Here is a 15,604-nt window from a genome sequence, read left to right on the forward strand (position 1 = left end):
ATATTTGAAGAACATGTGGGAATAAAACTTTACTTTTAGGCATTTTGGCTACCCGATCTGCAATACGTTGCCAACAGCCTTGCCTTGTTTTGTTCACTGCCGACGTATTTGATTTTTGTCGTAGAGTGGGTTTTAATTCCTCATAACTTGTCATAATAATTGTGCATTCCTCATCCGTAAAATAAGGTGAACGCGTCATCACTGAAAGTGGTGATTTGCGCTGCAACCCGCCCCTTTTATGTGAACGCGCACAAACTCCAATGAGGTTAACCCCGGCTCAACAAATCAACTTCATAATCAGCGTCGTAGTACCGATTAACACCACTAAAGATAACCAGGTTTTGTCAACCCCGGTTTAACAAAGTAACCCGGGGTTACATCTGGGTAGGTTAAGCTCCCTTCGTAGTACAGGCCCCAGTGCATGAAAAAACAATGTTTTCACCTGCCGTGTCTCGCCTTAAAGTGACAGTACCACCACAAATAGATAGATACTTTATTGATCCCCATGGGGAAATTTAAGAATTATTAAGAAATAATAATAATAATTATTACAGAAATTGAATCCAATTCTGTGGGAAACACTGAACAGTGAACAATGTAGCCTATCAACGTTACTACATCGCGGCATAGGCTGTTTATGGTCAACTGTTTGCACAAATGCATCTCATGAGTCTCTTACCTGACACAAAATGTGTGCTGCATATTCTTAATTTTTTTCTGGGCTGCCATGCCTCTCTTCTTACTGCCATAGGTCTAATCCAGGCTTTCCTTCTCTCTTCTCTCAGGAAATTGGAACATTTTAATTTTCGAAATGGCATTTGACCCAGACGCGAGGTTACATCCCGCAGCACAACAACCCGAGCCCAACTTCCTTTTGTTCATTAATTGCACTTTGTTTGTTGTAGGTGCCATTGTTGCCAGTGGTACATAAACCCAGAATAGAGCGGAAGTTAATTTAGGGCCAGACTCAATACATTATCAACGGCCGAACGTTCCATGAAACTCTCATATACAGTGGGCAGTGCTTCGACTTGGCCAGCTTCACTCGCGGTCTGCGCGCGGGATCACGCGGTATCACGTGACTTTAATTTGTATTTTTCCAGTGACGCTGCAACAACGCTGCAACAACCCAAACAACCGGTAGATGTCTCAAGTGAGCAGGGTGTCTCGTAAAAAGAAATGGAGCCTGGAAATGCCTACACAGACTTAACTACAGACTTTAGCAGACTGGTTAGGAAATAATTTAATAGCCAGAAATATGCCTGCCCTGCCCTAATAAAGAAATATTTGGTTAACTGCGAGTGAATCCCGCTTGCAGCCGTAGAAGAAACGCAGGACAAATTAAATATTCTGTTTTTCTCCGAGTGCAATGATGATAGACAGACATCATTTGGACAAAATATAGAGCATATTAACCTCCGTTGCTCAGCCAAATGCCTTCCTGTTATGTCCTGTTATCACGGAGTTACAGGCGATAAACGATTTTTGATGGTCACAAGTTTACTTCATTAGCGGTTTATTTTATTTATTTTTTATTTTTATTTTTTGTAACTTTATTTTTAAACTTAACTTTTCACAGTACAATTATACAAACAACCCTGATTCCACCCTTCCAAGGGTACATATAATACATACATACAAACACAATTAAAGAAAGAAGGAGGGGGTAAATAATAAATAAAAAGGTCTGCCACCTTTGAGAAAAAAAAATAGTTTAACATTCTGAGAGCCACCCTATTCATTTTGTTAATGAATGTCTTTTTATAAATAATGCATTTGCACTGCACCCAGCGCCCCACCAGTCCAGCTGACGTGCGCAAATAAGGATCAGGAGAAGGACAGATTGTCTGCGAATTGTAGAAAAGGACTCCAGGTGTTATGAAATCTATTTGAGGATTTACCCCTAGAGCATACATGGGCAACATACGGCCCGCGGGCCACATCCGGCCCGTGGGCTTTCCCTGACCGGCCCGCGTAAGGTCCGTGAAAGAACAATAGTCAAGAGCCTAGCATAGAGATAATGCATGCAAATCAATATCGTTGTTTTTATTTTGAAAGCGACTGCTATTTGTACGCCCATACATTTGTGCGTGGATGCATACGACGTAAACACCCTCACTGATGTGCTGGTGAATAGAATTTATGCTTCTGCGTCGACACAATGCAGTTGCCTTTACGTCGGCGTAAACCTTTCAAAGTTTTGTGTCTCTTATGTCTGCGTCGCTCACCACTGCAAAGGTTGTTAGAACGAACTCCTACTGCTGCTCGTTGGCGATACGAAGTGTTCATTTCAAAACGTTACTGGCAGATAGACAGTTTACAATCGGATAACCCCGTAATTGTAACCAAAATATGTCTGAGTTTATTTGCAAAGCTTATGTTAGCGAACTAGTATGATGCTACTACCCACAGGTTGCTTGAAGCAGCCGGCTCAACACACAGAGCGACTTGACCAATCACAGTTATGTGCATAAAGTTAAAGCAAAAACATAGCCTACATTTTTAAAATAGTTTTCTTTGTGCATGTTGATTAACTAATGACAGCCTACTATTGTCTGCTCCACATTTTCGTAGTCTAATTCTGCATAGAGTTAATTTAATGATGGAAATTATTTAATGATGAAATATTGCTGAGTGTTGATGAAATGGTGGCACAGGCCTATCGGTTGTACTGACTCCTTCACATTTTCATGATCTAGCCTAATTATATAGATATTGTAGTACTTTTTTTATATCAGTCTTTGAAAACTAAAAAAAAATGTCAATGTCAAAAAATCTTTTTCGAGAATGAGGATTAAATACTGGACATAGATTAAATATTGCTGTTTTTCCTTTGTCTCCCTCACATTTTCATCTGTTCTTACGACTAGTAAACAAAACCATATGATTTACTTAATGTTATACAAGAACAGAATAGAATTAAACAGAATTGAGTTCAGACTTGAGTTCGGTATTTTGGGTCCGGCCCTCCTCAACAGTCCCAGTTTGTCATGTGGCCCCTTGGGGAAATTAGTTGCCCACCCCTGCCCTAGAGTATCTCAGTTTTTCTAGGGGTAGAAAAGCAAGGACTTATTTTACCCAGCAAAGGAAAGATGGGGGATTAGCAGACTTCCATTGCCTCAGGATAAGTCTCCTAGCTAAAAGTGAAGCAAATGCAATGGCGCATGTTTGGGAAGTAGAGATCTGAACCTCCCCAGCTGTAACACCAAAGACAGCAATAATAGGGGTTGGTGGGATGAGCCTGCCACACATGTGTGTAAAAACCTCAAATATCTAGGTCCAGAAATTTGTCAGTGCTGGGCAGGACCAGAACATATGTCCAATAGTAGCTAAGCCTTGATGACATCTCAAACAATGTGGGTCAGTGTTTGGATAGATGGCAGCCAACCAATCCCTAGAGAAATGAAGCCTGTGTAAGATCTTAAATTGTATCAAATTGTGTCTAAGGCACATACAGTAGATGAGGTATTGATGGAATCTAGGCTACCTTCCCAGGTCTGTGCAGAGAGTTGAACACCAAGGTCCTGTTCCCAGGCGCATCTAGTCTTTTCTGTTGAAGGCATACTGAAGTTGAGAATGATGTTATATATAAAAGAAATGCTGCCCTTAAGGGTTGGATCACACCCAAGTATTCTGTCAAGTAAATCATTATCAGGTAGATGTGGGAATGGGTAGTATTCTCTGGCAAAACTGCGGGCCTGTAGATATCTGAAGAAGTTGACCTGGGGTAATGTAAAATCCTTTCGCAAGGTCTCAAAAGAAATTAAGTTGTTGCCTACAAATAAATCGTTGAAAAACATTATGCCACTATCATACCATAAGTGAAAAGCTGAGTCAGACTGTGCAGCGGGGAAAATATCATTGTGTAATCCAGTAGGGTAATTTGGAGAGATTGGCCGCCCAGTAGTAGAACATGAAGTTGGGAAGTGCAAGTCCGCCGTTTTAGGCATCTCTAAAATAGCCCTTCTTGCTCTTGGGACAGATTTGTGCCAAATAAATGATGATATATGTGAATTCAGGTCCTTAAAAAAGGAAATGGGGAGAAACAGAGGTAGCATTTGAAAAGCGTACAAAAATTGAGGAAGGACTGTCATTTTCATGGTGTTGACACGGCCAGCTAAGGAGATGGGCAAGGTAGACCATCGCTTCAGATTGAGTTTCATGTTTTCAAGGAGCTTTTTAAGGTTGGCCTCATATAAATTCTTGTAGGAGCGTGTGACCACAATACCAAGGTAGGTAAAGGATTCTCTGTCCAGTCTAAATGGGCAAGCATTATAATTAAGATTCTGTGCCAAACTTTTAATAGGAAAGAGAACGCTTTTGGAAAAATTCAACTTGTAGCCAGATATCCTTTTAACATCGTTTAGGAAATGGGTGATATAAGGTAAGGAGGCTGTGGGGTCAGAAAGATACAAAAGAAGATCATCAGCGTAAAGTGAAACTTTGTGGATGACGCCCCCTCTAACAATGGCAGGAACTCTATTGTCAGCCCTGAGAGCTATGGCCAGAGGTTCAATTGCTAAATTAAACAAAAAAGGTGATAGACAGCAACCCTGCCTCACCCTACGCTGGAGAAAGAAGAAATTTGAATTTATAAAAATTGTGCGCACGGCTGCCTGTGGGGTATTGTATATTATGTTCATCCACGTGAGAAATGCCGGGCCAAAACCGAATCTACTAAGCACTTCAAAGAGATATGTCCACTCAATGCGATCAAACGCCTTCTCAGCATCTAGGGAGAGTAGAACTTCTGGTGTAACTGAGGAATGATTGGAGTGAAGAATGCTGAGAAGACGCCGCATATTAAAAAAGGATTGCCTACCAGGTATGAAACCTGTTTGATCGGGGGAAATGAGATCAGAGATGACAGTTTCCAGTCTGTGTGCTAGAATTTTTGTAAGGACCTTGTAGTCATAGCAAAGAAGGCTTATTGGGCGGTACCCATTGCATTCCAGGGGGTCTTTGCCCTTCTTTAGTAAGACTGTTATTATAGCCTGATTCATTGTATCCGGCATTCTCCTTGTGGATAAAATGTCTGCATATAGAAAACTTAGTATAGGTGCCAGTTTATTGGAAAAAGCTTTATAAAATTCAATTGATATCCCATCAGGGCCTGCTGCTTTTCCACTTTGCAAAGACCTAATGGCTTGTGTGATTTCCTGGCATGTTATAGGGGCATCAATAAATGTTCGTGCTTCTGGACCTATCTGTGGAATGTCAAGTTTATCCAGGAACTCTTGGATCTCCCCAGTATTAGCATTAGCCTCTGATGTATAAATATCTGCGTAGTAATGTCTAAATTGGTCATTTATAGTCTGTGGGTGGGTGGTGATCTTATCTGGTGCAATACGGATTTCACGGATAGCGGTTTTAGCAGTTTTCTGACGTAATTGATGAGCGAGGAGTCTGCCTGCTTTATCACTGTGTTCGTAATGCGTTTGCTTTGATTTGAAAAGGAGTTGTTCTGTGTCTCTAATAGATAAGCAGTCGTACTCTGATTGCAGTAGCAGACGCTCTTTGTGCAGATTGGAATCAGAAGGATCAGAAGCAGCTCTGCAGTCTAGGTCTTTTATCTGTCTAGATAATTTAGTAAGTTGCAAATTACGCATTGATTGCAAGTTGGCTGAGTAGGAGATGATTTGCCCTCTTATATACGCTTTAAATGCCTCCCAAATGATGCTATATGACATATCAGGAGTTGTATTGGTCTCAAAAAAGTAGTCTATTTGACTACTAATGAAATTAGTAAAATCATTATCGGTTAGTAGCAGTGGATCAAAGCGCCACGTTCTGTGTTTAGTGCTACCATTAGGCATATGGAGGTCTAACTGTAGAGGGCAGTGGTCAGATATAATAATACTGTGGTATTTTGAATGTTTGACAAAAGAGAGAGACCTATCATCAACAAGAAAATAATCTATTCTTGAGTAAGACTTGTGTACTGGAGAGTAAAAAGAGTACTGCTTGGTTTTTGGGTTGGAACTTCTCCAAGGGTCCTGTAGCTTGTAATGATTTAGAAACGACAGAACTACTTCCCCAGACTTAGAGATATTTATTTGGGTACCGGCCCTAGACCTATCTAAAACCGGGTCAAGAACGCAATTGAAATCTCCTCCCAATACTAGATGGTGTGAGTTGATATCTGGTAATTTGGCTATGAGCCGTGAGAAAAACTGTGGATTGTCCCAGTTTGGTCCATATACGTTGGCTAAGATGATGGGAGTGCCAAACAGTTTCCCTGAGACTATGATGTATCGTCCATTTGTGTCAGAGATAACTTGAGATGGGACAAAAGGGGTCCCCCTTTTAATCAAAATGGCCACCCCTCTGGCTCTGGCCCCATAATTAGAGCAGAATATATGATCAACCCAGCCTCTCTCTAATTTAGAACATTCAGTAGCCAAAAGATGTGTCTCCTGTAGCAAAATTATATCTGGGCCTAAGGATTTCAAATGTGTGAAGACACGGGTACGTTTAATTGGGTGATTCATCCCCTTTTATATTCCAGCTGATGAGACGTGTGGCGCAGGGTGCACAGCTACTTTGTGAAGTCATACAGTATTTTAAGTGAACACTTGGGTGATTTAGTAGTAAAGGGTCCCAGTGGTGAGCAGACAAAAGACATACATTCAAAAAGGCACAGAATGTGCTGTATAGAAGAAAAAAAACAGGTAAACATGTACCCTATACCCCTATGCCGACCTCCCCCTAAACTGGAGATCGCATAAACAACCCCTAAAGAGAGGTAATAGCATATGGCTTTGCAGGTAGCCTAACTGCTAAACTAGTGTGCAGTCTGCAGGGAATTAGAAATAAATAAACAGAGGTATATTTCAAACATTGATAACCGGTAAAGTTGAAAAATAAAAAATTGACAAAAATGACAAGCTGTCATATCAGACCAACCATTAACCAGATGGCCAACATTAAATAACTAAGTTTATATAGACCAAACATAATGCAAAACAGTGAGGAGAGCAATAGGCTATAATAAAATAAAAAGTATTGTCTTATCACAAAAATATGACAGTATCACAAATGATTACTGTGGCTTTGGCAGTCTTATTATCTAATTAGCTTAAGGTCAAACATACTGCCAAACGGTAAGTAAAGAAAATATCATATTGACAATCCTCACAGACGACTAATGTCACTTTGGTAGTCATTGTTGGCTAATTAGCTTAAGATCAAACATAATGAAAAACAGTGAGGGAAAGAAAAATTATCACCTTTTCAGTCCTCAAGAATCAATTGTAACCACAGCAGTCAGTCCTCTTGACGGTAAACAATGTTCTGGGAAACGAAAGCACGTGCAGCTTCAGGATCAGTGAAAAACGACTCGACCCCGTTTAATGTAATGTGGAGCCTGGCTGGGAAAAGAATTCCAAACTTAAAGGAACACGCCACCCAAAATCAGTAGTAATATATGTTCTTACCTTAACTTTCACGAGTTGAGTCATACCTCTCCTGCGTCCGTATGTGCACTCAAACGCTCTGGCGCGCGGCGCGAATGTGTTAGCATGTTGCTATGCTAGCGGGCTCTGCCGTAGCCGTAGAGGGAGTAAGATGGCATTAATCAAACACATCCACGTTTTCCCTACTTAAATACAGTTGCACAAGTAGTTGATAAAAATGTGTAAGGTCACACAACATGAAACGTGACGATATTCCAAGCGAATAAACAGAAGAACTATAATGTCTGGCGCAATAGCACTTGGGAGTACTTCGACCTAGGTAGTAATATTAATTAACACCTAATTGTAGATCCTATCCACCACAGAGTTTAGAATCCATGCTTGATCGACCCCTCAACCTCCCCCTCCCCTCTGAGCGAGAGAGAGGCACACATAGAGATGCGCTGATGGGCTATTATTTCAACCATAACTGCATAGCAAAACTTAATCCATCCATCAGCAAAGTTTTTGCACCCGCCCGCCATCCGTTGTGTTTAAATGTATATGGGATGCGGCGCTGCTGACGTGAGGCTAGAAAGCTCTTGCCTGTTCTTTCTAGAAAGACTGATCTAATTCAGCAAATATATTAAAAGGCTAAAGTCCTACATTGGCTATGTTGTAGCCTAACCCCAGAATATCAGCAGCAAACTCAGTCTCTGTCTCGCAAAACAGTCTATTCTGTGTGCCAATATAGCCTATCGTCCAAAATGCTTGATTGCATTGCATTGTCCAATTTTTAGCAAAATTTTCATGTACCACATCAGCATTTTTGTTCAGTGAATCTTTTGTAAATTGCTTTACAATTAACGTCGGGCCTATAGGCCTATTGCCAGGCTTGCCTCAGCTTCGGTCATGTCCTTTTACAATTTTATCATTGTAATAAAAAACGCAATTTGGCACATAATTTCAACATGCTGCTGGCCTACTAATTAATGCCTACTGTACTTTATTTTTTGCAAAAAGAAAGAAATCCTTGATAAAATAACAAGTCATTCACATTTTACTTTACGCACTGGCATGTCAGGGTGACACTATGACAAGCCTGTTCTGAAGACTCCCATTCATTTTGACTGCATGGGAAGAGAGCGCGTCTTTTTCAGACAGACAGCGCAATTCATTTTATAGCCTACCAGCAGGCCGATTGGACAAACTAGCGCCTCGATATTAAAGAAACGCTGACTCCATTCATTCCGAAAGTCCACCGCACAACAGTGCAACGTGCATGTTCACATTTTTAGTAACAACCGCCAAACTTGCTTGCTTGCCTTCTAAGTTTTCCGACTTTTTTTCTTACCTTCTTTTTTTCGCTGTGGATGTTATTGAGCTTGTAGAAGTCATACAAGTCATATCACTCTCTGTCTCTCTTTTAAATGCCTATTCCCTGAAGGCTACAATTACTATGTGTTATCGAAACAAAATAACCCAGGCAGTCTCATCTAGGATATAGCACAGGTTGAAGTCAACGTCAAGTTGGTTCTATTTACAGAGGTGAATGTGTGTGTGTGTGTGTGTGTGTGTGTGTGTGTGTGTGTGTGTGTGTGTAAACATCTTGTAGATGACTCAGAAATGACATCGGAAGACGAAGGAGTGAATAGTGGCTAGAGGCAAGCCGAAGGCTGCTGACAAGGGCCCGACGCTATTGTAAAGCAATTTACAAAAGATTCACGGAAAAAAAAATGCTGATGTGGTACCTGAAAATTTAGCTAAAAATGTGGAGAATGCAATGCAATCAAGCATTTTGGACGATAGGCTATATTGACACACAGAATAGGCTAGGCAACAGGCCGATGTGCGTTTTATTTGGAGACTGTTTTGCGAGACAGAGACTGAGTTTGCTGCTGATATTCTGGGGATAGGCTACAACATAGCCAATGTAGGACTTTAGCCTTTTAATATATTTGCTGCATTGGATCAGTCTTTCTAGAAAGAACAGGCAAGAGCTTTCTAGCCTCACGTCAGCAGCGCCACATCCTATATACATTAAAACACAGCGGATGGCGGGCGGGTGCGGTTTTGAAAATTGGTCAAAAAACTTTGCTGATGGATGGATTAAGTTTTGCTATGCAGTTATGGTTGAAATAATAGCCCATCAGCGCATCTCTATGTGTGCCTCTCTCTCGCTCAGAGGGGAGGGGGAGGCTGAGGGGTCAATCAAGCATGGATTCTAAACTCTGTGGTGGATGGGATCTATAATTAGGTGTTAATTAATATTACTACCTAGGTCGAAGTACTCCCAAGTGCTATTGCACCAGACATTGTAGTTCTCCTGTTTATTCGCTTGGAATATTGTCACGTTTCATGTTGTGTGACCTTACACATTTTTATCAACTACTTGTGCAACTGTATTTAAGTAGGGAAAACGTGGATGTGTTTGATTAATGCCATCTTACTCCCTCTACGGCTACGGCAGAGCCCGCTAGCATAGCAACATGCTAACACATTCGCGCCGCGCGCCAGAGCGTTTGAGTGCACATACGGACGCGGGAGAGGTATGACTCAACTCGTGAAAGTTAAGGTAAGAACATATATTACTACTGATTTTGGGTGGTGTGTTCCTTTAACTCCTGGGACGTCCTTCAGCATCTGTCTGACGTTGTTAAATGCCGCTCGCACTTTGGCCACTCGCGCAGTAAAATCTGGGTAGACAGAGATGGTCATGTCGGCAACTTGGATCTTCTGTTTGGTTCTTGCTAGACGCAGAATATCGTTGCAGTCTTTGTAATAGTGAAGGCGCGCTATGACCGTCCTGGCTGGTCCCCCTTCTCGTGGAGCTGACTGTAGTGATCGGTGCGATCTGTCGACCAGAGGCGCTTTTTCCAGATTGAACGCATCTTTGAGCAAAGCTGAAATCGCTGATGTGGAGCAACTGCCAGGAGATTCAGGTATTCCAACGATCCTGATATTATTTCTCCGTGACCTCCCTTCTAAATCGTCACATTTATTTTGAAGGGTATCAGCTAACTCTGTCAAGCGATTCACATCGCGTTGCAGTGTAGTTACATCGTCACTACATGTGGACAAGCTGTGCTCTGCGCCAGCTAGCGTGCTGCGTAGCTCGGCTATATCTGAGCTCGTGGTGTTTTTGAATTCCTCCAAACCTGATTTTAGAGCCAGAACTTCCGATTTAAAAAATCCCACACTGCAAAAACTGCTTATCTAACAAAATCTAACCAAGTGTTATTAATCTTATATCAAGATAAGAAAAACTAGTTGGTATTGTTTTTAGTATAAAGAGACTTACCTAGCGCTTTCTTGTGAAATCATTTGACTTAATTTAAAAAATAATTCACTTATTTTAAGACATCTTATCTTGAAAACAAGCAAATTTGTCTGCCAGTGCGTTAAGCAAATTTGTCCTAAAAACAAGCAAATTTGTCTGCCAGTGCGTTGAGCAAATTTGTCTTGATAAGACTCCTTAAAATAAGTTAAAGTCTTCTTAAATTAAGTCAAAATAATCTTTTGAGAGGGCTCTAGGTAAGTCTTTTCATACTAAAAACTAGATTTTAGATTTAAAATTAGATTTTTTAATCTTAATATAAGATCAATAACACTTGGTTAGAATTCATTTTTTGCAGTGCAGTTCGCTTTCGAGTACAGATCTGACCTCCTTTTTCATTGCACCTACTAGGTCTTCGCGTAGTTCACGTTTAAATCCCTCAAAGTCGAAAGGCATAGTTGAAGAGCCTTCTTCTGCCGTCGCCTTCATATCGCATGCGGTCTGACTCATTGGAGAAGGCTTCGACGGACAGATATGGTTGTTTGTCTTTTTACTGTAGTAACCGAGTGGTGTAACTTTTAGTGAAACCACGCACAGACAAGGAAAACAGTTTAGGCACTTTTACTGGACTTCACTTAACTGCAGCCAAACATGATACACATGAAGAACACGGGTTCCCACATTAAAACCTGGGGGAAACAATACACACAAATAAGGTTCCTAGGGGAAAACAGCCCTCTTACTAGGCCTACACATTTCACTATGCAACACTTCTCCCCCTTTAAGTGCAAACATATAATGGCACAAATCAAACCCCAGTCTGGATACCCCAGTCCGTCCCTAGTTAGAAACTTCTAAAGCACACACAGCTTGTTACTTAACTACTTTACCAACAATAACAAAAAGCCCTAACAACACAACTTCTTGCTGGTCATTTGTCAACATTTTTTTTTTTTTTTTACATTTGAAACACAAATATAGTTTAACAGGTCAGTCTATCTGGAGGCCTATGTTGCCTTGTTGATCTTCTTAGCTCTGGTGTGATGTCCCCAGCATCAGGAGCAGGTTGTGCTCCCCCAAGCAGGTTTGGGGTGGATGCAGGTGGAGCGCCCTGTACCGACAGTTCTGCAGGTGACACCTGCTCTTGCTCAGGTGCTTGAGGCCCCTCACTAGAGCCTCCAGAGCTGCTCACAAAATCCTTGTGCGCCACACTCTGACGCTCCTCCCCTCCTGTATCATAGCGGTCACGCAGATGATCCTGGTGCCTTCGCACCTGCCTGCCATCTGACAAATCCACCAGAAAAGACACTGGACCAGACTGGTGTTGAATAACTCCTGGCAACCAGGGTGGACCAGTGGCAAAGTTTTTAACATACACACTATCCCCTGGCTGTAAGAGTCTCTCTAGCATCTCTGCCGGGGCTAATCCTGTAGTTGTGTGAGGAGTAATCCGGTATTGGAACAGAAAGCGAGAAAGTTTGGTTTCCAGAGAGTGTCCTGACATTTTTCGCAGTCCATCTTTCAGAGTTTCAACAGCTCGTTCTGCTAGGCCGTTGGAAGCGGGATGGTAGGGAGCAGTGCAGACATGACGGATCCCATTTTTCTCCATAAATTCTTTGAAAACCTCACTGGTGAAGGTGGGCCCATTGTCCGACACCACTGTGTCTGGTAATCCGTGTGTGGCAAAGATGCTCCTGAGCTTCTCAGTGGTAACTGCATAAGTCATGTTTGACATGATATGTGCCTTGAGCCATTTTGAGTGTGCGTCCACCAGAACTAGGAATGTCTGGTCCATAAACGGACCTGCAAAATCCAGGTGGAGCCTGGACCATGCACGGCCTGGCCACTGCCATGGGTGAAGCGGCGCAGTCACTGGCATCTTCCGGTTACCTTGACATTGCGAACATGCCCTGACCTTCTCTTCTAAAGCTCCATCCATCCCAGGCCACCACACGAATGACCTGGCGAGGCTCTTCATCCGGGATATCCCTGGGTGGGCATCGTGCAGTGCCTCCATCACCTGCGCCTGCCCTGGGGAGGGAACGATCACTCTGGAGCCCCAAAGGATACAGCCGTCAAGAACACTCAGCTCTAGCTTGCGCTTGGCATAAGGCTGGAATTTGTCCTGCTGCACTGCAAAAAATGAATTCTAACCAAGTGTTATTGATCTTATATTAAGATTAAAAAATCTATTTGGTATTGTTTTTAGTATGAAAAGACTTACCTAGCGCCCTCTCAAAAGATCATTTTGACTTAATTTAAGAAGACTTTAACTTATTTTAAGGAGTCTTATCAAGACAAATTTGCTCAACGCACTGGCAGACAAATTTGCTTGTTTTTAGGACAAATTTGCTTAACGCACTGGCAGACAAATTTGCTTGTTTTCAAGATGAGATGTCTTAAAATAAGTCAAATTGTTTTTAAATTAAGTCAAATGATTTCACAAGAAAGCACTAGGTAAGTCTCTTTATACTGAAAACAATACCAACTAGTTTTTTTTATCTTGATATAAGATTAATAACACTTGGTTAGATTTTGTTAGATAAGCAGTTTTTGCAGTGTGTACAGCTACAGGCCAGCCCTGCATCACCCATCTTCTAACTTGTGATAACACTGGGTCTCTATCAGTCCATGTTTTGATCTGTTTTGCTGTCACTGGAGCGTTAGATAGTCTGTCCATCAGAAAAACTGTCTCTGGGGGAAAAACAGTGCGGCCAGGTGTGTCAGGGAGAGGCAGGCGGCTAAAAGCGTCTGCATTTGCATTTTCACTGCCTGCTCTATACACTATGTGGTACTGATACGCTGACAGGGTTAACGCCCAGCGCTGGATTCTTGCGGATGCCATGGGCGGAATGCCTTTTGTCTCACCAAACAGACCCATTAATGGCTTGTGGTCTGTGAAAACGGTAAAAGGGCGACCATACAGGTAGTGGTGGAAACGTTTCACAGCAAACACTACAGCTAGTCCTTCCTTTTCTAATTGGGAGTACCCTTTTTCTGCCGCAGTGAGAGTACGTGACACATAGCTGATGGGCTTTTCAGTTCCATCCTCCATCCGGTGTGAAAGGACCGCCCCCACACCATAAGGGGATGCGTCACAAGACAGGATAACATCCCTGTCTGGGTCAAAGTGCACCAGCAGTCGTTCTGAATGTAAAAGTCTTTTAACATGCCGAAACGCCTCCTCCTGCGCCTGCTGCCATTTCCATGGACTGTCTTTGTGCAGCAGATGATATAGAGGGGCAAGTACAGTGGAGAGATCAGGTAAGAACTTTCCATAATAGTTCACTAAGCCCAGGAATGACCTGAGCTCTGGTACAGTCTTTGGACTAGGTGCCTCCTTTATCGCCCTCACCTTCTCTTCCACTGGAGACAGACCTTGAGCCGAAATCCGATGGCCCAGGTATGTGACACTTGGAGCTTGGAAAACACACTTACTGCTCTTCAGGCTCAGTCCAGCATCTGACATTCTCTTTAGCACCTGGTCAAGATTTTGTAAATGTTCCACTTCTGTTCTACCTGTGACTAAAATATCGTCCAGGTACACTGCAACGCAGGGAATGTTTTGAAGCAGATTGTCCATAGTGCGTTGGAAGATAGCTGGACTGGACGCAACGCCGAAAACCAGACGATTGTATTTGAATAGCCCTTTATGTGTGTTAATAGTCACATATTGTTTAGACTCTTCATCTAGCAGTAGCTGCTGGTACGCATGACTCATGTCCAGCTTTGTGAATGTTTTTCCACCTGCTAACATGGCAAACAGATCCTCCACTCGAGGTAGGGGGTAGGTGTCAAGTTGGGAGGCCTGAGTAATTGTCAGTTTGTAGTCTCCACATATTCGCAGTCCGCCGTCTTCCTTCAGCACTGGCACAATTGGCGCTGCCCAGTTGGAAAATTCAACAGGCTAAATCACACCTGCCTGCTGCAGCCTCTCTAACTCTGCTTCTACCTTTGGGGTCCACACACAATTTCACTGTGGTGCCCCGGAGGGTGCCAAGCTCATCCCTAAAAACATCTGGATATTTGGCTATTATGTCTTGTGCTACGGTCATGTTCTTGATTTCGCCCCAGATTTCCCCCCAACGCAGGCGAATTTTCTGTAAGAGATCACGACCCAGTAAACTAGGCCCCTCCCCCTGGACCACCAGCAGCGTCACCGATGCCTTCTGTCCTTCTTAATCTACAGTGGGCATCGCTTTCAAATAGCCACTTCAGTCGCGCATTACAGGCGTGAAGCTGCGTGAAGCTTTAGTACCACTTTCAGCCACTGTGCGTCGCTCTGCCACTGTACATCGCTCTGTCAGTAGCCTGACTGCCGCCCCTTCTGAAAAAGCAGGAGGCTACCAAACATAATTGTTACCGAGAGGAATCCCATCGAAATCTGCTATGTTATTGTCAGTGTTGGGGGCAATGCAACTACGCAAATCAAAACAGTGTCTTAATTTACCCTACTTCTTGACTGCAATGTAGTCAGTTGACTGCTTGACATGTCATTTTTATTTTTCTGTTTCTGCACTGTAAAAAAAAAAAAACGTAAAAAAACGGTAAAAGGCACGGCAGCAAAAGTTGCCGCTTGGTTACCGTAAAATTATGATAAAATACCATACAAGGAATTGCCGTAAAATTATGGCTTTCCCCTGTATATATTGACTGTAATTTTACGGCGAAATTGTAGTAAAATCACAATGAAATTGTGTGATTTTTACTACAATTGGCCATAAAATTACAGTGAATATAGAGCGGAAAGCCATAATTTTACGGTAATTCCTTGTATGATATTTTACCATAATTTTACGGTAACCAGGCGGCAACTTTTGCTGCCGTGCCTTTTACCGTTTTTTTTAGTTTTTTTTTTTTTTTTTTTTGCTGCTGTACATTTTAATGTTTTTTTTAAATATATTTTCTCTTATTTCAGACATTTTACATGGTC

The 15,604-nt window shown here is 42.2% G+C and overlaps 1 protein-coding gene across 1 annotated transcript in view; it reads left to right on the plus strand.

Moving 5' to 3' along the window:
- The window catches only part of unc79 (unc-79 homolog, NALCN channel complex subunit), a 354,164-nt gene that overhangs the window by 251,896 nt on the left and 86,664 nt on the right, over positions 1–15,604 (plus strand). The gene's annotated exons all lie outside the window — the stretch shown is intronic.

The sequence above is a fragment of the Alosa pseudoharengus genome, unplaced genomic scaffold, assembly GCF_046254945.1.
Source record: "Alosa pseudoharengus isolate Yale_2024_CS ecotype anadromous, Long Island Sound unplaced genomic scaffold, YU_APseudo_1.1 YU_APseudo_1.1_scf_8, whole genome shotgun sequence".
NCBI lineage: Eukaryota > Metazoa > Chordata > Actinopteri > Clupeiformes > Clupeidae > Alosa > Alosa pseudoharengus.